The sequence below is a fragment of the Crocodylus porosus genome, unplaced genomic scaffold (genome assembly GCF_001723895.1).
Source record: "Crocodylus porosus isolate Cpor-Errol unplaced genomic scaffold, CroPor_comp1, whole genome shotgun sequence".
Taxonomy (NCBI): Eukaryota; Metazoa; Chordata; order Crocodylia; family Crocodylidae; genus Crocodylus; species Crocodylus porosus.
The window spans coordinates 41,406,085-41,433,056 of record NW_017728949.1 but is presented as its reverse complement, the minus strand read 5'-3'; the positions used below and the strand labels follow the sequence as shown (position 1 = coordinate 41,433,056).

Sequence of the window (26,972 nt, the reverse complement as noted above, 5' to 3'; positions counted from 1 at the left end):
CAGCCCCCCCATAGCACCCACATGCCACCCTACATAGCTCACATGCACCCCTGCTGGGGCTACACCCCCCCCCATGGCCCACCCCACCTCCTGCAAGGCACTCAGCTCACCTCCTCCACAGCAGTGGCTGTGGGGTGCTCAGAGCCCACTGCAGCCAGAGCCTCCAGCTGCATGGTGCATCCTTGGTGCCTCAGAGCCAGCACTGCTTCTGCCACTCATCCCAGGGCCAAGCTGGCTCACTGCAGCCTGACAGTGTGCAGGGCCCATGGCAGCAAGACGTAGCTTGGTGTGACACATTGTCCCCACACACAGTGCCAGACCTCAGGTGACAGCCTGAGCAGCCCAGTGTTGTCTGAAGTGACACAGCCCCACATGGCACTGTGGTGAGCCAGCCTGGTCCCAAGACAAGTGGCAGAGGTAGCACTGGCTCTGAGGCACCAGGGATGTGCTGCGCCACTGGATGCTCTGGCCGCAGTGGGCCCTGAGTGCCCCACAGCTGCTGCGGAGGAAGGGGTGAGTTGTGGTCACTGCATGGGGGTGGGGCTGGGACCCAGCAGGAGACCCATGCCTCCTGACCAGCCTCCTCACCCCCACACAACCCCCAAACAGGACTCCCCCTCCCCCGCAATTCCCCCTACCCTTCAGTCCCTACTTACTGGGGACGGCTCCACAGCAGAGGGCACCATAGAGATGCTCTGGCTCAACACGAACATTTTTTCACTCAGTGTGCCTCTTGCAGCATCTCAAACACATGTGCGCTCATCTGGATGCGCCCTAAGTGTCTTAAAGTTATGCCACTTCAGGCAAGGGTCACCTTTGAGCCATTCTATCTAGCTTGAGATAGTTGTTCATCTGCTCCATGCAGATAAAATGACTGATTTGCAATCATCCAACATCCCAGGATGCATGGTTCTCAGCCCCTCTACCCCTAACAAACTTTCCATCCTGCCAAGCTCTACTGCCTGCCAGGAAACTTTGGGGGTAGGGGGCCGTGGTTTCCCCCCTCATCCTCCCACGTTCCTGGAAGGGGGCAGAGGGATGGGGGGAGAGCTATCTAGTGCCAAGCATGGAGCCCAGGAAGGTGTGCTTTCCTGGGGTCTATACTGTTATTGTAGTTGACCCCCAGCAGCTCCACACTGAGAGAAGAGCCACCCAGTGACAAGAGCATGGAGCCCAGGGAGGCATGCTTGCCAGGGGTCCATGCTATCACTACACTTAACCCCCAGGGCCGCACTCCCAAGGGAGGGATAAAGCCCTGGCTCCTGGCCATGCCCCTGCTCGCTAGGCCCTCTAGTAGCAAGTCAGAGTTGTGCAGGTAAGAGATGGCATTAAGCCTTAACCTGTGACTGCTCTGAAACTTTTCTAACTGTAACACTGCATACAATTCCAAAGATTTAGAATGGTTTAAAGGTAACCTGTAACACCACCCTTACAGTTACATAGAGCTGGACTGGGCCCATGTTCTGGAGACCTGCAGCCAGGGTCACCCAAGTTTAGAAGGCAGGGTAGATTTGTACCTTATAGATTAATTGAAGTAGAAGCCCAAACCAGCTCTGGGCAGCTCAATATTATGACACCTTTCTGTCACAATGGTATGCCATCATCTGAAGTCCTGTTCTCCAGTGATAAAACATGAGCAAGTCCCACTGAATTCTAACAGCACGATTTGTATCCTGTAGCTGAAAGATTAGGCTTCTGGATCACTAGCCACTTCAACATTTAAGATAATTATTTTTCCAATTCAGCATTCCTGCTTTCTCTTGGAAAGAGCAGAGATCGAGGAAAAGGAACAAAACCTTAGTCTTCCTCAGAATAATACTCCCCCTTTGGAAGCAACAGTAATTTTTTTCAATGTTAGATGTGGAAGGAGTTGGAGGTTTTCTTAGAGCCCATGAAAAAAGGATGCTACAAGCTGCAGCAAGCCACTGCGCATGCTTTCTTCACACAGTTCTTCCTGCTTCTCGTTGTATCAAACCTATGGTGGGCAATAACTGAGGCAAAGTATGTGAGGGCTTTGTCCTAAATGCAGATACCCTGACTGCCAATAAATTTTTACATTTTATTATTAGGTACATACATATTCATGCACAGTCCATTAATATGTACACACACATGTGAGGCAGGGGCAGAAGGGAAGGAAAGCTTCTCTTTCAATTCCTTCTTAAAGTTTACCATTGACGTTCAGAATTCCAGTTTTTCTAAAGGTCAGTGAGAGAAAAGGACTTGAAAATGATAGGATAATTAGAGACAGATCACCATCAAACAGTGTATTGATGTGTTTCTCCAGCATCTGTTTTTCCTTATTTTTTTTCCTTCTCTCTCTGTTCTTTAATCATTTTTGGTTACATGTTCATAAATAATTTAGTATTGTCATTTTAAAATATACTGTTATTCAAATGAGAAAATCTGGCTTTAAAAAAAAAACCATGCAGTGACCACATGGTACTGAACACAAATAGAATGGAATTAATTTTCAAGGTTTTTTTTCTTTTATTCTTTTCTTAAACCAATTGTTTAAGGGCCCCCTAATTCCAGCTAAATCAAACCACAACTCACATTATGCAATTCTCTCCTCCTTTTAAGTGAAGTTAGAAGTAAGACTAACACCTGTAGTCCCCACGGCAAACACTGAATAAAGATATGAGGCCGTACCTGCACAAAGAACACCAGGTCCCATAAGACTTCAGTAAACTAACATCAGTGCAGCACTGTTTTAGCTGCTTAAATTCTGGTACTCTCACTTCAAAAGGTCTGGAGTTTCCTGATGTCTTTTCATCTCCCTTCGGAGACTGCAGTATCTTTATGGGTCTGCCTGGGCATCATTTTATAATTTTTTATCTACCTGATGGACCAATATTTTGCACATACTTGTTAAGGATAGCTTTGTTTGCCCTGAATTTTCTTTTATTTACTCCACCCCTCCACCCCTTTCTTTCATGAGCAGATATCATGAAGACATGGTAACTGGAAAAATCATTTTGTTTAAAACAAGGAAGCTACACTGCGTTGTTTGTTCAGGAGAATGCTTTCTTTTTCCAACACATTCAGTGCCAGCCAGCCACTAGGAGAGAGATTAACAAGACGGTGCAGCAACTTCCTCACCACAGCAGGCCTACTCTGCACAAACATGAGAAAAGGAGGAAGGTTCACCCACCTCCTTGACCTCTTAGGAAGAAGCACATGTCTGAGATTCACAAACAGGCTAACGCTGAGAATCTCTGTAAGAAGTTGCTATTTACCTCCTGGTGACAGTCACTCGCCAGGGGTTATCTTACATCTCTGTCACTCATCAGTTGTGGTTAAAACTTTTACAAAGGCAGTCATTCCCCTCAGAGAAATGGCCACAGGGAGTGTCCCTGGCACCAAGTAGCCAAAGAACTTTCCTCCAATCTTGTGGCAACTCAGGTATTTTTAAAAGCCTATCATGAAGGACCTTGTTGAAAGCTTTTTGAAAGTCCAGATACATTATGTCAACTGGATTCCTCATGTCTATGTCTCCATCCTCAAAGAACCCAATCTCCAAACTGGAAAGGCAGGATTTCACTTTACACAAACCATGCTGACTCTTCCCCAACAAATCATATTTGTCCACGTGACTACAAGTACTCCTGGGGGGTGCCCCCCACAGACCCAGGGGGCATCTGTTGCCAAGCAGGGAGGTGAGGGGGGCAAGCTCTGCAGCGGACCCGGAAGTGGACCAGAAGTGCTTGTGGTCCACTTCCAGGTCCGCTGCCAAGCACACTGGGGACCCCACCGCGTTCCCGTGGCACACTCCATCCGCCCCACCATTGCAGCATTCATGAGCTACCTGGTACCTTGAGGTATGTAGAAAAAACATTTAAAGCTGTGTCTATGTCTGAATCATTGAAGCTTTCCAAATCAACTCGGAGAGATTAAAGGGTCCTCTGATTCGATTTGGATCAGAGATTCAGCTGCCAAATCAGGCCAAATCTCCACCAAATCAAATCAGCAACCAAAGCTTCACACAGCCCTACTTCTTACCTACTCAGACCGGGATTATCTCATGGATTTACATGGGGATTTTGCTTTTCTAAATTAAATGCCCCACCCATTTAATTTTTAACAATGAAAGGCCACCAGCCCACTATTCCCAAGCAATCCTGCCACAACAAATCAATTGCAGGGGAAAATGCTGACATGGAAACAGACTGCCAGATCCAGGCTTTATCACACAACCGGCTGCAATAAAAAACATATATTCCTTAAAAATTAGGAATATACTTTAACAACAAGGCATTTTACTCACTTTAAAAAGGAGATTCACAGCTCAGTAATTCACTTACAGTCAAGTTTAGAAAAAGATTTGGAAGCCTTCCTCCTCAAGATAGTATTTCTCAAGACAGTATTTCTCACTCAGGTGTTTGGAACAGTCAGACACACTCAGCTGAAATACTCTGTTTTAAGATCTAGTTTAAAGAGCAAGACCCATTTCTGTCTCATATTACTCAGTTTCACATTATAAAGCACTCTGGTTTTTGACAGAATGAGCTACATACATCAGTAAATAATATTAATGTATTCTGTAGAGTGACTGTAAGCTGTGACAATGCTTTCCCAAACTATTTACAGTGACAAAAGTGTCATAATAATTCATAAAAGCAAAGGATATATTTACTTTATCCATAAGCTTGTAAATATCCTCAGCATCAAACCTAAAAATGATTTCATTTTTAAATCTGTTTCTAAACTCGTGCTGTTTAACCTAAAAGATACAATATATTTACTGAAGGAGGGCTCCATAGAGGTTAAATAGGTGATCCATGGAGACTATACCATAACTTTTCCGTAGCTGCCATTCGTTAAATATGTTCCATCTCATGAACCATGAATCATTTCATTTTAAGTACTCTTTTATTTCCTTTAAATTTACCTAAAACTTTATTAGATTCGGCCCATACAGCCCTGACAGACAGGCCGCATACATTTAAGACATTCCCAGTGGAGAAGCATAAAACATTTAAAATCTATATTTGATCTGACAACAGCAGCAGCGTGTTTGAATTAGAAACAGATTAGACATAATTGAAGATAAAGAGGACGCAAGCATCACTCCCATTTTGGTGAAGTGGGCTTTAAATTATCAGATTCATCCAGAATACATTACCAAGAAACATTGAATTGTTATCTTTAGACAGCCTTTTCTAAGAGTTTACAATTTCTCAGTTCAGTGAAGCTTACCACCAGCTTGTTATCAGAACAAAAAACGAAAAATCATTCGGTTCAGAGCACAGAACTGATCTCACCTCAAAAGTACACATTTTCTTCTGATAACAGACACTTCATTGGTCTGCAGAGGTGCCACTTCATGCTTTACAGTGAAGGCAATCTTTTTAAGGTTCTTCCACTTTTCAGGTAATTCCTAACAACATTACAAACAGATATTGTTTGTCAGTCGCACCTCAAACAACCCTCTCCATACAGAAACACATACACGCCCCCCCCCATCACCACTTCTTATTTTTCTATGCCAGTTGACCTTGTTTCATTCACTCTCAACTTCTTTATTTAATGCTAAACATGGACTCATTACTCATGTTAATTTGCAAACTGTAATTAATGCAAAAGACTAAACTTTGTTTATAACAGTTTGTGTTTTCCACTTAAAACATATTTCTCTAACTTGACTTTGAAAATATACCCCAGCAATTCAATTATGCTACACATTATACATCATGTGAGCCTTAAGACAATACATATTTTACTTATTTGACTCAATAATGCAAACATTTGCTATTAAATAAAGTTTACCTCTTGTGACTTTCTTAGTATTATATCCAATAACCCATAGCTTTACGTATCAGTTTGGACCTCATTTTCCCAGGAACTCAGCTGTGTAGCAGCAAGGATGTGTTTCACATCCAGCTGTGTGCCAATGAGGACCCTGGTTTCACACATCACCAAGCCCTAACTACTCTACAGAAAATACTTGTTGCTGACAATAGGTGTCAGCAACCAGGGCACCTGAACTATTGTTGAATACAAAGACAAGCCCCGTCCAATGTCCTTTCAGTGGAGATGGTTAAATCCTGCAGTGAGAGAGAGCTACACAAAAGCAGCACAGACAAGGATTGTAAGTAACCTGGCTTGGTCTTAAACCTCAAAGTACCCTGCTGAATTCAATAGTTTGACTTAAGTAGATCATATTGCCACTTCATACTCCTATTGCTTAAAAAACCCAAATAACCCAGATTTTTTATTCTGATTTGACATAGTATTTGCCATTAACTTGGGCTACAAGTTTAATAGACGTGAGCAAGTCATTGATACTGCATCATAAATAAGGACACAAAGAAATCTCCATCTATAAATTGCACCTTAAAGATGATATTTCCATAGCAAAACTATGTTTTCCAAAAAAGTAATCAGACTTCATGAAAGATGAGAATTGAACGTAAAACCACCTTTATGAAAGATTCATCATTTTCACGCCCTGTGTATGACTGAAAACTTCTGAGAAATCATGATAGGGAGAAAAAACCTATCAGTTTGTGCTTTTTAAGTTAGAATAATCCAATTCTATGCAGAAACAGTTCAGCACAGAAACCTCCCTATTGTGAAAACAAAGCAGAATAGAAAATTTGAAGAATCCACTTTCTGAAGAATCTTATTCATAAGAATTGACACTGAGATTAAATTTAACCTGCAAGGTCTTAACTGGTTCAGTGTGGGAAACAGGAATTTGATTTCACCAAAAAAAACCCAAGTTTAAAATTCAATTTTAAAACATGTTCATGAAAAAACAGACACATCCCCAGAGTAGACTAGTAGTTCAAGGCATTTGGCTGGGATGTGGGAAATCTTGAGTCAAGCCCCTGCCCTGAATCCAGGAGGGAAGACACTTGAATTTGCCTCCCATATCCCAGGCATATATGCTCTGACCATCAGGTTTTGAAGCCTCTTTTCTTCTCTCTGCCAGCTTTAGTTTTAGCCTTGGAGAATTCTTTTGAATGATTACACAGTTTTATTCCTCCTGACCTAATGAAAATCTAAATACAGAATGGAAGTTTATTTTTTTCAAGCACTTCTCTGAAATTGTGTGACACAGACACCTTTTACTTCGAAAAGGAAAGTGGTCTGCACCAGCAGATTCCTCCCATCTCATACCACTTGCTACTTAGTATAGGGGATGGATTGCTTTGTACAGAACCTCAGTCCCCTCACGTTACACTCACCTATACTGCAGAGGAAGGAGGAGGTTGCTGTTCTCCCGCATTCATTGACATACGATATTCATAAGCTTTTTCAGGGAGTAAGGATTGGTCTTGCTCCCTTTTGCAGGTATTTAAAGCTTGACCCCTTATGTTTGTAGAGGATGTAATAATGCCTTGTAGGGCTGTGCAAAGCTTCAATCCTTGATCCAATTCAACGGAGATTGGCCCAATTCAATGGCTGAATCTCCGAATCCAAATCAAATCAGGAGACTCTTTAAACTCTCCCAAATCGATTCGGAGAGATTCAGGAAGATGCAGAGATTCAGACATAGACACAGCTTTAAATGTTTTTTCTATATACCTCTAGGTAGCGGGCAGTTCATGAATGCTGCGATGCTGGGGGGCATGGAGTGTCCCACAAGAGTGTGGGGGGGTCCCCAGCGTTCTCAGCAGCAGACCCAGAAGTGGACCAGAAACACTTCCTGTCCACTTCCAGGTCCATTGGAGAATGCGCTGAGGGGCCTCTCTGCGCCACTCCTGGCTTAGTGACTGATGCCTCCTGGGTCTGGGCGGGGGCACCCAGGGTCACCCTGCAGCTGATCACTGAGCCAGGAGGATACGGGGGGGGCCCTGGCATGCTCCCCAGCAGACCCGGAAGTGGGCCAAAAGTACTTCCAGTCCACTTCCAGGTTCGACGCCAAGCACATGGGGGGGCCCCTGTGCTCCTGTGGGACGCTCCATCCACCCCAGCATTCACAAGCTGCACTAGTACCTTGAGGTATGTAGAAAAAGCTGTGTCTATGGCCAAATCACTGATTCTCCAAATCAGCATCAAAACTTCAGATTCTGATTTGGCCAAATCAAATCAGGGACTATGATCCAAATCAACTAATCAAATCACTGTCCCCAGTTTGAGCCAAATCTGAATCGAATACGGCCCATTTTGCACACCCCCAGCGCCTTGTATGTTGATCTATTCCAGCACAACGATGAAAACCACCTAATTCCCATGAATAGTGAACATGCCAACAGTCCTGCATAGCAGCAGAATAAAGGCTCTACAGCTCCAAGAACAGCTCCTAGAACTACAAAATTACTGTCCAACTAATGACCCACACACGCGATGCAGGGAAGGGGGAAGGGTTCTACACTCATGTGCAATACAACAAAAGTGCATGGGGAGGAGGGAACAGTGAGCGCAGCCAGAGGGTCCTTGGCTCACACTAGTGCCTTCCACAGGGTATGGGACCCTTGCTGGAGCTGCCTATGCAGCATGTTGCTCCTGGCTGCTTGGAAGCTGGACAGCCCTGGCCTACAGCATTTCTAAGGGAAGCTGGTGAGTAACTCAAGCCACAGAACTAGGGTCAGATGGGCTTGCAAAATGTTACATGAGTGAAATATTATTCTAAATTTTTAACACAGGATTTGGAATGACGTTTTGACTTCCATTATTTTAGTAAAACATTCCCTTTCACCCTAGAAGTGGAAACACAGTGCTGCCTGGTATGAGAACTAGAACCAAACAATGAGCATTTGGGTGAAACTGTATGATCTGTGTTGTATGAGAGGCAAGACTGGAGGACCTTTCTGGTCTTAAATGTATGTATTTATTAACTGGTTTGTTTAGTTATCCAGAGTTAAATGGCTATTGTAAACAAGAAGCATAACTGGCAAAAAGTCCACTACATTTTCAAATCCCTTGAGTTTCTATGGCTTAGAGTGCTATAGATAAGCACTCTATATTTAGCTATTGATTCATTAGTGACCTTTTCATTTACATCTGCTGTGGGTGATAAACCACCTGCTTCCCGCCAGTGTAACTAGGATGGGGCAAGGGGGGCACCAGCCCTGGCTGCCAATTTAGATGGTCCCCAGAATGCCAGCCCCTGGGGAGCCCACACCCCAACAACCGCAGAAAGGCAGCCTCCAGGTCCCAACAGTAGCAGTCAGATAAGCCATTTGCCTGAATTCCCCTCTCCTCCTCCCCAACTCTAAAACCTTGTTCTCAGGTGTTTGGCACAACACCCCCCATCCCCTCCTACCTTGATCTCTACCCAGGGCACAAATATTGTTAGTTAAGTCTCTGCTTCGTACAGTCTTTCCACTTGCCCCTTTTGAGAACATAGCTAATGCTACACTGGAAAACAGGTCATCGCTAAATCCTTTGATGGAATTAAGAACATTGAGCACAATCCTAAAGGTCTTTACCTAAGTGCCCCATTTAAGATAATGGCAGTTTTGCCTGCATAATGAAAAAGGTGTTCACTCATCCTTTGTTTATTTGAAAATATATATATATATCCAGGTTAGACAACCTACAACCTATACCACTATATCTAGGTTAAACATTTCTCAATGCAAAAAAAATGGTTTTATGAAACTTTCCTGCTTTCAAAGTACTACAAAGTGTTGTTATACAGGTGCTATTGAATCCTTACCTGTAGTTCTGTGTAGAAGTGTGCTGGTAACTGCTGCCTATAGGTTCTCAGTAGCTCCACAGTTGATTGCAAAGACTTGAAAATGTCATCTATGGATAGGCGATCCCTTGCAGCCATCAGGTGTCCCAGAATTTCAACCAGAACCATGTCATCTCCTCCTTTCACTTTCTTAGCTAACCCTTTTTCAGTTTCATGGATGAATTTCTCTAACTCAGTAACACTAATATATGTAGTATTAGAAAAAGTCAACAGTTAATTAGCATAGAGCATGTGAAAACTTAAAGCAAGCTGTACACACCAATTATATTAATAAACAAGTAAATGCAATCAAATCACATCTCAAAGCACTGTGTCAAGTTTCTTAGAAGTTGACAATTGAAATTTGCATGTATGACAGCAACTCCATGGATAGACAGTATGGGGTGCAATGAGCTGATTCCCTTCAGGCCCTGATTTGCCTTTCCTTTTCCAGTACATTTGCTGAGGGGGTAGCCATAATCTGGCCCTCAATGTTCCAAAGTAAGAGAAGTAGTGGAAAAAGGGGATGATTAGCACAGCCAATAGCACTGGAAGGCCCAGAGAGTGGTCTAAGTGGGGTAGCTGTTACATCATAATCCATACCCTATCACAGAACCAGGATGGTTAAACAGTGGAAGTGCAAACTACACAATTTAAAAGTGCAACCAGGTTATTCTTCTCTGGTTATTCACCTCTTAGAATGACTAGACATTCATTACTCTTAATCCATCATATCCTACCTGTAATCCAGACGCTGCAGCTGACAGGGTTGAAGTATTAGAAATACAAATTACTTGTGGCAAGTTCAAAATATATTAGAAAAATAAAGAAAGTATATGCTTGCTTTGATGGCACCTTCTACTTAGATTTCATAGATTTCATAGACATTAGAGCTGGAAGGAACCTCGGAAGACCATCAAGCCCAGCCCCCCACCCGATGGCCTACTTGATGGCCTCCAAGCTCTTTACAAGCAGTTATGAATTTAGACTGAAGAGTTTTATGATCTACACAGATATCACTATCCATCATTCATAGATGGAGGAAGTCAAGGAGAGAGAGGTTATATCTATTGCCCCAAGTCACATCTAAGTCTGTGAGAGAACCGGGAGCAAAATTGTCTCTCATTCCTAGGCTTTATCTTCCCAGTCCTTCTGTCCCTCTTTAAACCCAAGGATCTGAATTTCCAACACAATCATTTAAGAGTATTCTAAGTGGCTCACCTGTGAATTACATGGTTGCACAGATGCTCCTTAAACATCCAGCTCCACTTTTATTAATATTTATTAAAGGCATTTTAAAAGGCTTAATGTCATCTTGGAACCAGCTATTAAATATCTTCTGATTTTCAAATTTACTAACTTCCTTGAACAGTGTTTCATAAACATCGATTTTCAAGGGGGAAAATGTCATTAACACCTTGGATTTTTAACCAAATCTAAAAAAGAATGTAATGGTATAATACCTGTTCTATAGGCACAAGACAGAGAAATACAAACTGCAAAAACTGAAATACCTGTGCTTTAAAGTGTGCTAGCTTTGGGAAGCATTTCTGAGGCTCATAGTCTGTGGACAATTCAAGCTGCTTAGTAATAAGAAATTCCCCATATAGGAGGAACTGCTTCAGCTATTTAGTTTTACCATCCATCCATAGGTAGCTGTATTTGCTAAAATGACTTTGATACTCCTGAACATTAACACTTACTGACTCCATCTTGCTCATGACTACCTGACACATTTCTTCCAGTATATCCATCTGACCCACATCTTGTTAAATGGGAAAATGGAAAAGTGACTGGAGCCAATGCTTTAATTTGACTTAAATTAAGAAAAGGTGGGCTGAAAGCCAAACCACAAACTACTTGCCAGGATCCAAGAAGTTACATCAATGGCAAGCATGTAACCTAACCTGCCAGTTACCAACAAAATCAATCAAATTGCCTGTCTGAATGAATTAACTGAACTGCCCAGATTTTTTTTTTTAATTTGATAGTTTTACTTGTACCTGCCTTGCCAGCATCTGAGAGTTTATACAAAAATTCATACCTTCCGTATCTAGTTATCAATGGCCACAAAAGATTACTACTGTTATCTTCCACATGCGCTGACAAAATACCCAGCAAGGTATTAATCTAAATAAGGTGTAGAAGGCTATACTAAGCAGATGATTCTTGAATCAAGTCTTACTAAAACCACCCAGGACTGAATCCTATAGGCAAAGTCCCTTCACAAAATAGTCCCTGTTGTCCAAGCATTGGGCTTGAACCTTACAGACAGACAGAAAAATGATGTCTCGTTCAATTATGACAGGGAAAACATGTAGTAAGACACTCTCTGCCCACCTCCCAACATTTGGGTAAGACAGAATTTTGTCTGAAATCTAGCAGATGCAATAGATACTATAAGCTCACAGTCTGATCATAGAAGCTTTTTTCTAGCTTTAGGAGACTTGAATTCAATATTAACTGTTGCCAGTTTCAAGAAATATCACAAAACTGCGCAGGTGGATTTAGCAGGTATTGCACCATCTGACAGGGGAGGAAGAAAGCTGAGATTATCCCTTCTCCCAACACTCCCAGGCTCAAGAAAGGTGCAAAATAGACCTCCATGTCTGTAGGGAACAGTGATTAGGATCTGTGCACCCCTGGGACTGTGACCTTAGAACTGGACATTCCAAGTAGAAGCCAACCCAGAGAAACTCAAGCTGACAAGAATCATCACCTCCCCCTTTTCCTGGTGAAAAGGAGCTGTTGGACAATGATGATGCAATCGGCCTGCTTTTTCTATTTGCTTCACCCTTGTCTAAACAGTCTCTGCCATGTATTGATTAGCAGTTTGCTCCAATCCCATTCTACCTCCTCCCTCACCACCTCTTCCCCTAAAATTAACTCAAGATGCCTCTCTTCTTCCTTTTTCCCCATGCTATCTTCCTCACTTCCCATCTCTTCAGCATTGCTTTTCTCTGGTGTATCCCTTACTGCATATTTCACAATATTGCTCTGTATGTATTCTTTGTATGGCTGTGAGCCACTAATATTTACCTGGGTTTTTAACTGATAGCTTACATATTTGAGAGATTTTGATTTTAGAATTCACTTTTGACTTCAATAAATACATCTGGGAAAAGGAAATGAAATCACAACAAAGCTCTCACCTAGTAGACTGGAGTTGGGTAACACTTGCTAAAAAAACTCAAGCTATTCTTGAGTATTCCAGTAACAGCAAAACTACAAGAATGTTTTAACATTATTCATAAACCATTTTTATTTCCTGTGAACATTCACATGAAGTTGCTGTAGGCAAAGAAATGTGAATACACATGCTAAGTAGTATTATGGGGATCAGAGAGCAGAAACAATGTCAGGTGACCTGTGCATGCAATTACACAGCACAGAGAGCACTCAAACCAATCACCACAGCAAAGCAAATGGTTCTCAGGAAATATGATTGCATAAATCATTTGCAATAACATTCTAAGTAATGAACCCACTGCAAACACAAAAAAACTGTTGGAGAATAATTCACAAACATCAGAAGCTACATTCATCAAATAGCTTATTCTCTGCAAACAGAATGCTCTAGACCTCACTGAGTATTGAAGATGGCATTCTAAATTGGGCAACTGAAACAGAAAGAGTTAAAAAAGGACAGGCAATGTAATTGTAAGAATCCTAGTTGCTTGAAGGAAATGACTAGAGGCATTAATACAAGAAGGAGAGAGATAAAGGTTAGGGAGTGCAGAAAATGACAGCCCACCAGGAACAGATGGTTAAAAGTCTTACAGCTCCTCCTTAGCCTTCTTGGCATAAGCTATTGCATGGGGGTGATTTGGGTGGAGAAAGCCTTATGGAAGGGTCAACTATCATATATTTTTTAATATTACCTAATCAATGTTTTTTTCCAAGATGTTTGACAACTCTGTTTACAAATGATTTGATTCTGTAAATGTTTCTGATTAGTCCTCCCACAATGTCAGAAAAATTGCTATTAACATTAGGGTCCAAAGAAGGTTTAAAAATCATTTCATTGCCATTAAGAACAAGCAGCTGCACTTCAAATAAAGGAGAGGATTTAAATGTTGTCTCAGTGTTTTCAATCAGATACTGGAGAGAACACTTGATAGCTTTGAACAGCCCATCTAAAATCATGTGGTCTATGTACTCAGTGTAGGCTTTCCATTCATCAGAGAGAGGATCTGCCTGGAGCAAGTTCTGATTGTCCTGGAAAGGGTAATTTAGAGAATGGGCAACAGGGTTTAGAATTGCTCTTCTCTATGTGGAATTCTTATCCCTGCTAATTGATAAGTTTAGGAGTAAAGGAACTCTCACTTTGATGAAGAAAAGCTTTCCCACCATTTACAACATAATTACCTTTTCATTGTAACTTTTACAAGTACATCTGGAACTAATTGCTGAAAGCTATTTCTCTTTAGAGCTGGATTTGCATTAGCAATTGCAAATATTTGAAAACATTTTTTTAGGTTTTGTAAACTATTTAATTCCAGCTTTCCCATTCAACGTACTTAATGACAATAGCAACTCCCAGCTCCAAATGTGTGCTGGATTTATGAAGTTTATCACTGAACTAACTGATGAATTCTCTCTCCTGTCTCTTGGACCATGCAGTACAGTTTAGACAATTTTACCTTATCATCAAGGCACAGAAGGGAACAATTTTGACCATTTTTCCTTACAAAGAAGGAGGCTTCACTCAGTCTATGCAAACGCCACTGTATTAATTCCACATTACATTTGATCTTCTGGATTGTACTATGCACATGGTGAACAAGTTCCCTGGTCTGTTCAATATAATTCCATGGGTCTTTATTCTGCCAGGTCAGGATAGCTAAAGAAGGTTTCAGCAGCTAGTCAATACTCTTGTGAGCTGTGAGCTCTACTTCCACTCACAATATGGTCTGCCACAGTCTATTGTAGCATTTCATAATTAAATTTCTGATATACTGATTGGAGAATAAAAAAATCACATTATTCTTTACACATTTATCAGAAAAAAAATTTACCACAGATTTTTCCTTCTCTGGGGTTGCTGTTTACTTCAAAGATGCTCAACAAACTAGAACCAAAATATAGGCTTATTTGTCATATTTAACTCTATTGCTTGTTTGAATCATTCTAAAGTATAAAATTGGAAAGATTTAATACATTCTACTTCTATTTTGTTTTCAACACTTGGTTTAGTCAGGGATAATCTTGCCTTGAGCAGGGGACTGGACTAGATGACTTTGTGAGGTCCCTTTGTGAGGTCCCTACTTTCCTACGATCTAGGAAATGGACTAAAACCATAAAACTCCACCAAGGTGCATGGAGCTGCAGACACTTTGGAGGATAGGACTAGGATTCAAAATAACTTTGATATACTTGAAGAATGGCCTTCAGTTAATCAAATGAAATTCAATCAGGGCAAGTACAAAGTCTTGCACTTTGGATGGATGAATCACAAATACAAACCAGGGAAAAAACTAGTTATGCTGAAATACTGTCAAAAGAGACCTGAGAGTTATGGTGGACTGCAAGCTGAATATGAGCAAACTGTGTGCTCTTATTGCAAAACAAGTCAAAAATAGAAGTGTCACTTACATGAAAAAGAAAGCTTCTACTCTTTTCAGCACTGATGAGCCCTCACCTGGAGTGGTGCCCAGTTTGGGGCACCTGCACTTCAGGGAAGACATAGACAAATTGGAAAGAGTCCAGCAGAAAGCAAAAATAATAATAATAGTAGGCTCTCACTGACCTAGGTGACTTTTGAGAAGTTTGGGAAAAATGAGATTACTGAGTTGGGAGAAGAGAAGACTGAGGTGGGATTTGATAACAAATACCTTAGACGTGATATCAAGAGACTGGTGATAACCTATTCTTTGTGGCTGCAGGGGACAGGACAAGAAAGTAACAATATTAAATTGTAACAAGGGACATGTAGGTTGGATCTTAGGAAGAACTTTTTCACACTGCCAGTAGCTAAGCTTTGGGCCAAATTACCCAGAAATCTTGTAGGATCTCCACCTCTGGAAGTTTGTAAGAGCATATCTGACAAACAAATACCTTGAGTGGTTTAGACAGGGATGATCCTGCCAAGTATTTAAATAGTTAATGATGAACCGGGCTGCTTTGCTCATTACAAGTTCCACAACTTTGTAACTTCCCAATTTGAGGAACTGATGCCATCAATACACCTACAAACTAATACACCATGGGGAATGGGCCCTTTTGCATTCAAAGGAACAAATATATATATTCAGTAAGACCAAAATATAAGATTAACTACAAACTACAGGGTAACCACCATACAGGAGACAAGATAATTGGGAAAAATAGTGGAGCATAGTTTGGTTTTAGTTTAAGGTATTTGAAGATGTGAACAGAGTACTACAGTTATGTCAATTTTCTTTCATGTGTTTATATTCACACATATCTGTCATAAGAGAGCTTCTGTATTTACCTTGAAAAAACTCTCCTGGAATATAAGTAGATTGCAACTTCTGGTATGTTGGGATATTTCAGAATCTCAAGTTACTTACTCAAGGGGGACCTTTCAGAGGACAGCAGACACCAAAATATACATATGAGATTTGAGTATTATTTTATGCAAAATATAGCTGTTGGTATTTTTGATTTAAAAAATGAAGCTGTTTCAAATGATCATACAATGGGGAAAATCCTGCAGAATTTGCTTGAAGAAAATTCTCATAGACTTCAACAGAAGTTTTCCCATGGTAAAGAATGCAAGACTTGGTTCTCAATGTACTTTAAATCTGGTCATGTTTCATATTTGTATGCAGTTTTTAAAAAACCTGAAAAGTATTCTTGAAGTTTAAATCACAAATACACGAGGGCAACTATATTAGAAAACATTCTTGCAAATTTTTAATTGATATGTATACAGTTAGTAAATTCTGGACAAAATTCTTAGATCTGATCCATACTGTCCATCTACAGGCTTCCCTTGATTTATGCAAGTTCTTTATATGAGAATTCACTGTTAAGTGATGAGCATATTTAGACCTATAATTTGTTATACAAGAGGTAAATTCGCTCTTATGCAATCAGCATAGATGCCCCCCAGCCCCAGCAGGTAAGTCTGTATGGGGAGGGGAAAGGGCCATGGTCCCACTCACCCCAGCCCTAGCTGCAGTGGCCCCGAGAGAGGCCAACACCAGCTGCCTGCAGCTGCTGGGCTGCACCGTGCTCCACCTGTCTCCCCACGCCTGGGTTCACCCCAGCTCCTGGGCTATACCATGCCCTGGTGCAGGCAGCTGGTCTAGACTGCTCCAGCACAGGCTGGGGTGAGTGCGGACAAGCGGAGCCCCAGGTGGCATGGGGTGAAGCACTCACCCCAGCCCTGGCTGCAGCAACCCTGTTCTCCGGGAACACATGTACAGCATAAATCAAGTGAACCCTGTATCTGTTTGCAAAGGGAATTTTTGTCATAAAAGAAACAAGAGTTTCTGATATAATCCAAATAAGTATTAAATACATATTTGCACAATTAGATTTACCACTGAATTACCTTTGGATCAAAATTTGCTTCCTATAATCCAGACTCATCACCACATTTGAGAATGGGTTGATTAAGATATGATACACAAAGACAGTTTATATCTTGTGCCCAGGAGGTATATATTTCTTCCTCATCTCTATCCAGAACTTCCAACATTCTTTCATACTTTTGGAAAACTACATTTGCCTCCTCCATCGGCAAATTCTAGAGACAGAAGAGATTTCACCTCAATGTCATTTCTAAGTGCATGGCATGGCTACAACCTCAGAAAGCACCTGAAGTGTTTTAAGCCCCACTGTACAATGTTTTACAGCAATACTTACAGATGATTGATGTGTCTAAAATGTGTTCCGTGCTTGAGCAGCCTCTCATAACTCCCAAGACCATTTTAAATTGCTTGCAGTCACCAGCATATTTTTATGAAATGCATCACATTCATTCCTTAACTTAAATAAACAGGAGCATTTATGGTGATAAACTGCCAATTTTACCATCAATATAACTGCAAATAAAGCACCAAATCTGCTCCTCCTGAAGTTAATATAAAACCTCCCACTGACTAATGTGGGAACAGGCTCAAGCCCAAACCACTATAACATAGGGGAAAATTCCCATTGGCTTCAACAGAACCAGATCTTTGCCTTTAATGCTTCTTACATTGTGGCCTACAGAAGCACTTCAGGTGGTTCAGACAGCTGCTTTTGTCACTCCGGTGAAGCATCTGTCATTTTACAAGGAATGAAGCTTTCTGCTGGCTATAGGCCAGTCCAGTATTCCCTTAGGACTCCCACAAGCTTTTCCACCTAACCAAAGTAAAAGAAAACCTACTCTGATCCCTAGATAGCTATTTCAAGTCTTTGTTAGATGTTCCTGCAGCTAAATCCAACTGTGCACATATTTATGACCAATGTCAGAGGGGAGGGGGAGCAAACAAAAATGAGGTCATAACTAGCTGCTGAGGAGCTGGGGAAAGGACAGCTCTACAGGTGGTACTGCACTTGCCACCAAGAGGACCAGCAACCTTTATCTTAAGATAAGGCCTGATTTTGGAAACTTGGTTTTTTTCTTTTTAAGGATTTCTTCCTCAAATTTCACAAGAAGAATTCTTAAAGATGCAATTTCATGCCAAGGGTTCAGTGGGGGAGGTGTGGGGGTGTATGTGTGTGTAAGCAGAGGTGAAACTAGTATTTTTGGCACCCTGGGCATGAGATCAGGGGAGAAGGATGCCAAGGTGCTACAGCCACTGCATATGATCCCCTGATGCCAGAACCAGCCCCTGTAAATTCGCGCCCCACTTACCCACCCCTAGTTATGCTATTTCATGAAAGAGCCTACAGAGTTGGAGGTGTGATTTTTCAACACAGGGGTGAAATTCCACATTCTAGTCACTCAGGACTGGCTCATGAATGTAACTGCTTACAGAGAGGATTTGAGCACACAAAAACAAAAAAATAAATCTTAATTTACCAGCTACTTGTAAAAAACTGGGTTGACAAGCTTTCACACAACTGTTGTAATAATGGTTAAGACCGACCACGAAGAATTGTGTAACAGTTCTGACAAATTTTCACATACATTCATGTTATCCATTTTCTGCCCTTTAAATTGTCTTTATTTTTCCACAAAATTTCATAGATATGGTAATTTGACATGAAAGCAGTAAGTAATTTTGAATCGTTTTATATTCCTACAATGAAAAAGTATCACTAAAATGGATTAGGTTATAATGGAAGTTTAACAAAATTTAAATATTGGAAATGCACAATGAAATGTAGAAAATGCTCAGATTTCTAGCTTTTTTGAATTATCTGCTGCATTTGCCACTGCTCTGTATCTGCTTGTACCAGAGTGAAGGCTTTTTTAAATCTTCCTAACTCCTTGCAGCTGTCATTATCTTTTCACATTAGCTCCTTATGGCTCAATTAGCTCTTTCTTTCCGAATCTTAGGATAAGGGAAAAAGTGATATCACCAACGGACCTGATACCCACTCCTTCTTTGCTAGGATTTCTTAAGTACGAATATCTTATTTCTACATAGTCATTAGGCATCATTAGATCACTGACTAGACAAAGGTGAATTTGAAAATCCTCAAGTTACAAAAACTTACAAATGTGGAGAGTTAGCTAAATGTCCCAAAAATGTAAACTGAGCAAGAAATCTCATTAAAGCATACTCCCTCATAACATTTTCACTATCTCTGCTTTCACTTAAACCAGAAATACTATAAGAAACCATCTTTCTCCTGCTTTTTCTTCTTGTTGTGTCCTTGTCATAAAATAGATGTTTTTCCAGAATTGAGCACAAGTGATGGCTCTTGCTGTGCTGCATACAGGTCTCCCCAAGGAGTTGGCAAACAAGTGGATGCTTCATGGTCTGCACTTCACCATACTCACATGTATCCATATCGCTAAGTAACCCCATTTGATCATGCTTGTTTTTGAACTTCCAGTTTGCATGTACAGGCAGTCCAGGCATCACCATGTTAAAGAATCTGTATCAGCCCCTCTAGGAATGTCCTCCTGGGTTCCAGGTCCATTTCAGGGCATCTGGTTACACGCAATCTTTCCTTCCATAACCTCAGTCATGCCTTATCAGCCATCATGTCCAAGGGCACAACACTGGTCAAAAGGGATGCTTGCAGACATTAAAGTAAATTTAAAAAACCACAACATGCTTTACCAGAAGCAGCAGCACATTACTTCAACTGGGCTCTGCAGAGTCTATATAGATTGGGCACTTCAGCTGGGCTATTTGATGCTTTTATCCAATAGCTGATTCAATCAGCTATTAGATAAAAGCACCAAAAAAGCCCAGTTTCCGATCTATACAGATGTTGGACAAGCTGGGTCTAACTAGCACAACACCTCTTCTGGGCATGTGTTGGGCTCAGCATGGGAGCATGCTGAATTTAAAGTAAGGCACCATTTTTTTATTTTTTAACATCTGCAAGCAGCCAAAACCCTTTCATATTTTAAAACATTTAGTTACCTGCTTCTATCATAGAGTGGATGCCTAGGGTCTTCCATCTGCCATGATCTTTCTTTTTGGCTTGCTACCTTTCTTCTAATATCAGGTGGTGTGATGCCAGCCAGTTAGTATAAGCTATTGTTTAGTGTTGGCTGCTTACAGATGTAAAAAAAAAGAAAAAGAAAGCCAGAACAGTACTTTACTTTAAACTCCATGCACCCACACACCAGGTCCAGTGCATGCCCAGAAGAAGCAGTACATTAGTTGCACCCCACTTGCCCAATGTCTGTATAGATCAGGCACTTCAGTGGGGCTTTTATGATGTGTTTATCTAACAGTCAATTGAATTACCTTTAGCTACAGCCTCCAAAAAGCCCCTCTGAAGCATCCAATCTATACAGACACTGCAGAGTTGGATTTAACTAACACACTGCTTCTTCTGGTAAAGCAGATTTTTTCTCCCCATGTCTGTCAGCGCCCCCTGTTATTTTATGAAAGCTGTCTTTTAGAATTGGATCTAGTTTCTTGGCATGAACTGATCATTCCCATAACTGGACATGCATATTCTCCAGTGAAGTAACACAAGGCAAAAGCAGTGGTTCGTAATGTAGCTGGGTTTGTTCCCCATTTTGAGGTGACCAACATTCAAAGTATGTTGTTACAGGTACTGACTTGCCCTTTCATCTTTACACGTGCTTTGAAGGTAAGTGTTTGGTCCAATGTAATCCCCAAGTACACAGGGTTTGATCCATAGATTTATAGATGTAGGGTCGGAAGGTACCTAAGTAGATCTTCAAGTCCAATCCCCTGCCATTGGCAGGAGAGAATACTGGGCTCATATGACCCCAGCTAGGTAATTATCAAGCCTCCTCTTAAAGACCCCCAAGGTAGGAGCCAGCACCTCTTCCCTTGGAAGTTGGTTCCAGATCCTAGCTGCCCTGGCTATGAAGTAGTGCCTTCTAATGTCCAGTCTGAACCTACTCTCAAACACCTTTATGGCTGTTATTCCTTGTTACTCCGGGAGGTGCTCTGGGGAACAAGGTCTCTCCCATTCCCGGCTGGTCCCCCCCGGTAAGTTTATAGATGGCCACCAGGTCCCCTCTCAGCCTTCTCTTGTGAAGGTTGAACAGTTTCAGGTCCCATAGCCTCTCCTCATAGGGTCTGCCCTGCTGACCCCAGATCATGTGAGTGGCCCTCCTCTGGACCCTCTCAATGCTGGCTACATCTCTCCTAAAGTGTGATACCCAGAACTAGATGCAGTACTCCAACTGTGGCCTGACCAGGGTCACATAGAGGAGAAGGATCACCTCTTTGGCCTGCTTGTGATGCATCTGTGGATGCATGACAAGGTGTGGTTGGCCTTCCTGACTGCATCCTCACATTGGCAGCCCATGTTCATTTTGGAATCGATAATGACTCCAAGATGTCAGTGGATGATTAGTCAGTGGGATTCCATCCCAGGTGATGTTTAATTTCTGCTTGGCTTCTCCATGGTGCAAGTGAAAGGCTGTGTGGCTTGTGTCTTGGTTGGAAGTTGGCACAAAGCTGGCTCTTAATGTAATAATCTGAGAGGTTGCTAAGTACACATCAGTCTGTTCTTGACAGTGAAGTCCTTCTCTTGCAATATGATGCATAGATCATCAGTATATATGATGATTACTCTGTATGGATTTATCATTGGTATATATGTTAAAGAGGATTAGTGCTAGCACACTGCCCTGTGAAAAGCCATTTCATTGTCATCTCCAGTGGCTCTGTTTCTTGCAAAGTTCTACATAAAAATGCCTATTGTCCAAAACAGATTGGATGAGTAGCTCTAGATGATAGTGGTGTGTCACATATCATAGACTTTGGAAAGCAGGTTTTGGTGGCTGTGTGTTATGCTGCTGATAGGTCTACAAACACCGCACCTGTTATCATTACTTTCTCAACTCCATCTTCTATATGCTGGGTGATGTTTAGTATTTAGCTAGTCAGGACTTGCCTGGCCTGAATTCGGTTTGTTCTGGTATTAGATGTTATTCGATATGAAGTGAGAGGCAACTCAGAATAAAACTTTCATAAAGCTTATAAGGATGGCACAGGAGTGACACTGGCCTGAAGTTCTCTGGGCCAGAGGCATCAATCCCTGACTTTACCACTGAATTACCTTTGGATCAATAGAGCTATTACATGGACGTTTTGCCATAGTTTAGGTATTCTAAGAGTTGATGAACAACTGTTAAAAAGGCATAATAGCCATAACTTGGTTATGGGACTAAAGTGCTGCAGCTGAACAGAAACAGGAAACATGGAGGTGCATAAAAGTGAAAAGCATTTTCAAAAGTCATTTGAACATTTTAGACCCTCTAAAAGAATACTTCAGTTTAAAGCTGGTTTTATTTCTGGGTGGTTTCATCACATCCAGGTGGCATCTCAACTTTCTTATTATTTTTAACAAGGGACTCCATTAATCGCTCAGGGTACAACATCTGTCCTACCTTAAATATGATGTAATTTGGATAGCAAATCTGTGCCTCATTCTAAATAGCTCTACTTTTAAGGGAAAAAATATCCAATCTTTAAACATTTTTAAATAATTCTTATCATCATGGTTTGAAATTAGACAAGTTTCTTCTTATCCATGATGATCTGTAAAAAAACAAATCACAATCAAATAGTCTCACAGCTAGGGTGCTATTAAACATGATAATGATATAAACCAAAGGAAGTCTTTTAGACTTCTACACTGCTGAAAATAAGTATGTGGGAAAAGAGAAGAAACTAACTAGTAAACAAAAAACTCAGCAAGGAAAGAAAATGATCCATTTCCAAGACTGCATGCAAAACTATAAAGAGGATAAGAATTATTTTTTAAAAATAGCAGATCTCATTAATGACCCAACACCTCTGTAAAACATTAATTAGAACAAAATATGTCATACACATCTCCAAGCCCAAACCAGAATTACATGTATGTATATGTGCATGCACACACAGAGAGAAAATATATACAAAAACAACAGAGCACAGAGACAGAATAGGTTACTTTTGGTCTTTGTCAAAGATTTGTTTGCAGCAGGTAATTTCCTCATTAAAGAAGAATAGCAAAGTTGAGGTAAAAGTGGAAACTGATGACAGGCCTTTCCAGAAGTGTTCCAAGTATCTACAAAACCCGTAAAGGAATTATTAAGAAACATATAAATGAACAGCGGCCTTACTCCTCTTTTTGACTGCATGGCAGGTGCAGCAGTTGGGAGACTTCCGTGCTGAAGAAGGTAAGAATTCCCTCCTCCTTTTCCCTCTGTTGTCAGAGATGCATCTCATCCCTTCCCCTTCCTGTGTCCACCCCTTCCCTTCCTCCCCCACCCCCAGCTGCCACTTCTGGTGTCATCAGTGTCCTGAATGCAAAGACAGCTGGTGTCCCACTCCAGCTAAGCTGTGCTGAAGCAGGGTTCAGCCCCGGGCAGTGGCAGCAGCAGGAGATAAGCAGGTTCCCCCATCCTGTGCCTGCTCCTGAGGGAGTAGGCAGGAAGGGGGAACTGTCCCAGGCTGAGCCCAGCCCATGAACAGCCTCATTGGACTATGACATAAGCTCTCTTCACCCCTAGGGCACCAGCAGCAGCAAGCAGGGGGTGGGAGGTGGGAGGAGAGAGGACATGTCTGTGGCAGGGAGGAGAATAGAAGGGAAGGGGGAGAGGGAATTTAAAGAAGAATTTAAAGAAGTTCCCAGCTGCCACTCACATGGTGCAGTTTGCCCACCAAAGTGGGCAGGAGAATAGGGAAGAGGTTGGGAATGGAAGACGCAATCATGCCTGCACACTGACTGTGGCTCCTGCACCCTCCTTTGTAAAATCCTAGATCCATCCCTGCACAAGAACCACTACCTCAATTTTATCAGCTGCAGTCTCCTTCGGGAGAAAAAAAGTTCACAAATTAAAACTGCTTTATAAAAAATTAAACCAAAAAATAATCTCTTACCTTTATTCTGAATTTTTTTTATTGGTTAGCCTTGAAAAGTATTTTGACATTTAACTTTGAAAAGCAAGATAAGGAGTATATTGTAGATTTTAAAAGGAAACTTATTTTTTAGCTGGTTTCATTGTCTCTTTATAGACAGCATTAATGGCCTGATTTCTTTCATAAGAGCTTAACCATGGTTTAAAATAATTAAGGTAAGCTATTTAAAATCAAGTGTTCTCGAAGAAAAACAATAGATTTAAAACAAGTAAAATAAGCACAGGAAAAAGGTTGACCAATTATTGAGGACCTCAGTTTAAACTAGCCAAAATATTTCTTGGCTAACTTTGTGTGGTCCTCTGCAAAAGGCAGATGGAACAGTTTCCCAGAGACATTTGTAAAAGTTCCATCAGGTTTATCATTCAAAGCTAGAGAGCGGACAAAATATTCAAAAGCAGAGAAAAAGTTTACAGTGGTGGAAATAGGCAAAAAGGCACATTACCCATGTCTAATGTACATTAAGGTAAAGATCTCAGGTGTGCACTAGACTATAGGACTGCTTGTACACACCACAGGGGTTTACTTCGGTTTAACTCTCCCTAAATTGAAGCAGTGGGTTTTTAAAAACAACACTTCAATTTAGGAAGAATTTAACTAAAGTAAACTCCCATGGCATGTACACAAGGGTCGTGCCCGATCCTTTCCTGACTCTCCAGCGGCAGGGGGGAGGCAGAGGCAATCTGCCAGTGGGTCAAGCAGTTCCTGAGCTGCAGGGGGGCCAGTGCTTCCCTCCACAGTGGTGGCAGTGCCCTGCAGGTGGGACCCACCTGCAGGCACCCAGCATGGGTAGTCCTGGGGGACACTGCAGCCACAGAAGGAAACACCAGCCCCCCTGCAGCCATGGAGGGAAGTAGCAGACCCCCACACAGCTCAGACAGGCAGGCAGGGGAAAAAAAAAAAAGATCAAGCTCGCCACTTTTTGTTTTTTTTCAGTGGAGCCTGTCTGCTTGGGCTGCCACCCGGCTGCCTGCACAGTCCTGAGCTGCATGGGGCCACTGCTTCCCTCCACAGCTGTTGCACTTTGTTAGGTAGCAAACTAAAACACCTTGGAGGTGTTTTATTTTGCTATGTCCCAAAGTCATTTAACACACAATATGCCGCTGACAGTATAAACAGCTGTGCCATTAAAGCAGTGCAAAAGGGCATTTAAGCTTCTTTATAGGCCAATTTTGTGGTGTGTACAAAGACCCTAGAGTATCAGCTTGCATCTCTACAGAAAGATGTGGGGAAAATACTTTGCAGTAAAACCTTTTTTGCTTGTCCCATAACTGGCTAATTAGATATCCAATCGAAAACCCAAACTATTTCAGGTACTATTAATATTCACTAGGCCTCTCACTGACTGCTATTCCACAAGCATGGACCCAGGCAGCCAATGACATGAAGTCTCCTCAAAAACTGTTCCAGCAAGGGAAGAATAGGGCAGTGGGGCAGTGAAACAAAGGCAGAAGTTATCTACCTTCCCTGATGATCCACACACATCTGCAGAGACCGAGATGGGCTCAGAGACCAGAATCCCACCTGTTGTTCAGGAGAGACTAAAGACTTTAGCCCCACACCAGAGAAGACAATTTGGAAGAAATGTTACTAGAATTCCATTCTGAAAACTGTCACTTTTTATCTGGAGAAGGGGATGAGTAGTAAAGTAGCCAAATTTGCTGATGTCACAAAATTTTATTCAAAGTGGTAAAGACCAGAGCAGACTCTGAGGCACTGCAGAAGGAACAGGCATGATTGAGCAAATGGGCAACTAAATGGCAGATGCAATTCAATGTAGATAAATGTAAAGGGATGCACCTGGGCAAAAATAACCCCAACTGTACCTACACTATGATGAGCTCTACTTTAACTGTTACCACACAGGAAAGAGATCTGGGAGTTTTTGTAGACAGTAGGGGTGTGCGAAACAGGCCATATTCAATTTGGATTCAGATTCAGCCCAAATTGCGGGACAGTGATTCAATACGTGGATTCTGATCACTGTCCCAATTCGATTCAGGTGAATCTAAAGATTCAGTGCCGATTCAGAGAATCAGCGATTTAGACATAGACACAGATTTAAATGTTTTTTCTACATACCTCAAGGTACCAGGCACTGCTCGTGAACACTGAGATACTGGAGCAGATGGAGCGTCCCACCCCCCATGCACTCGGTGGTGGACCCAGAAGTGGACCAGAAGCACTTCCCTAAGCATGCAGGGGACACCCCCCAGCTCGACAATAAGCCATAGGGGGACCCCATGTGCCCCCCCTCCAGACCCAGGAGGCACCAGTTACTGATCCGGGGGGGAAGGGGTGCTTCTGGTTCACTTCCAGGTCCACCACCATGTGTGCTGGAGAATCCCCCTCTCCCCCATGCTCCCATGGGATGCTCCATCTGCACCACCGTCTCAGCATTCACAAACTGCCCGGTAGCTTGAGGTACGTAGAAAAAACATTTAAAGCTGTGTCTATGTCCGAATCATTGAATCTCTCCGAATTGACTTGGATGCTTCCAACTAGATTCAGAGAGATTAAAGGGTCTCCTGATTCAATTCAGATTCAGAGATTCAGCCACCAAATCAGGCCAAATCTCCACTGAATCAAATCAGCAACCAAAGCTTTCCTTAGCCCTAGTAGATAGTTCACTAAAAACATTGGCTCAGTGCTCAGCAGCCATCAAAAAGGCAAACAAGACATTAGGAATTAATAAGAAGAGAATTGTAAACAAAATAGAAAGTGTCACAGTCCTCCTTTATAAATCCAAGGTGCGTCCACACCTTGAATACTGAACCCTGTTCTGGTCTCTATACCTCAAAAATGGCTGATCTCTTACATCGGGCTTTAAACTAGGTTTGTCGGAGGACAGGGATACTGATGACAGG

At 41.8% G+C, this 26,972-nt stretch overlaps 1 pseudogene; it reads right to left on the bottom strand.

The window, feature by feature from the left end:
- Positions 1 to 11,558, bottom strand: part of LOC109322484 — a 281,987-nt pseudogene extending 270,429 nt beyond the window's left edge.
- Between the last annotated feature and the right edge of the window lie 15,414 nt (positions 11,559 to 26,972).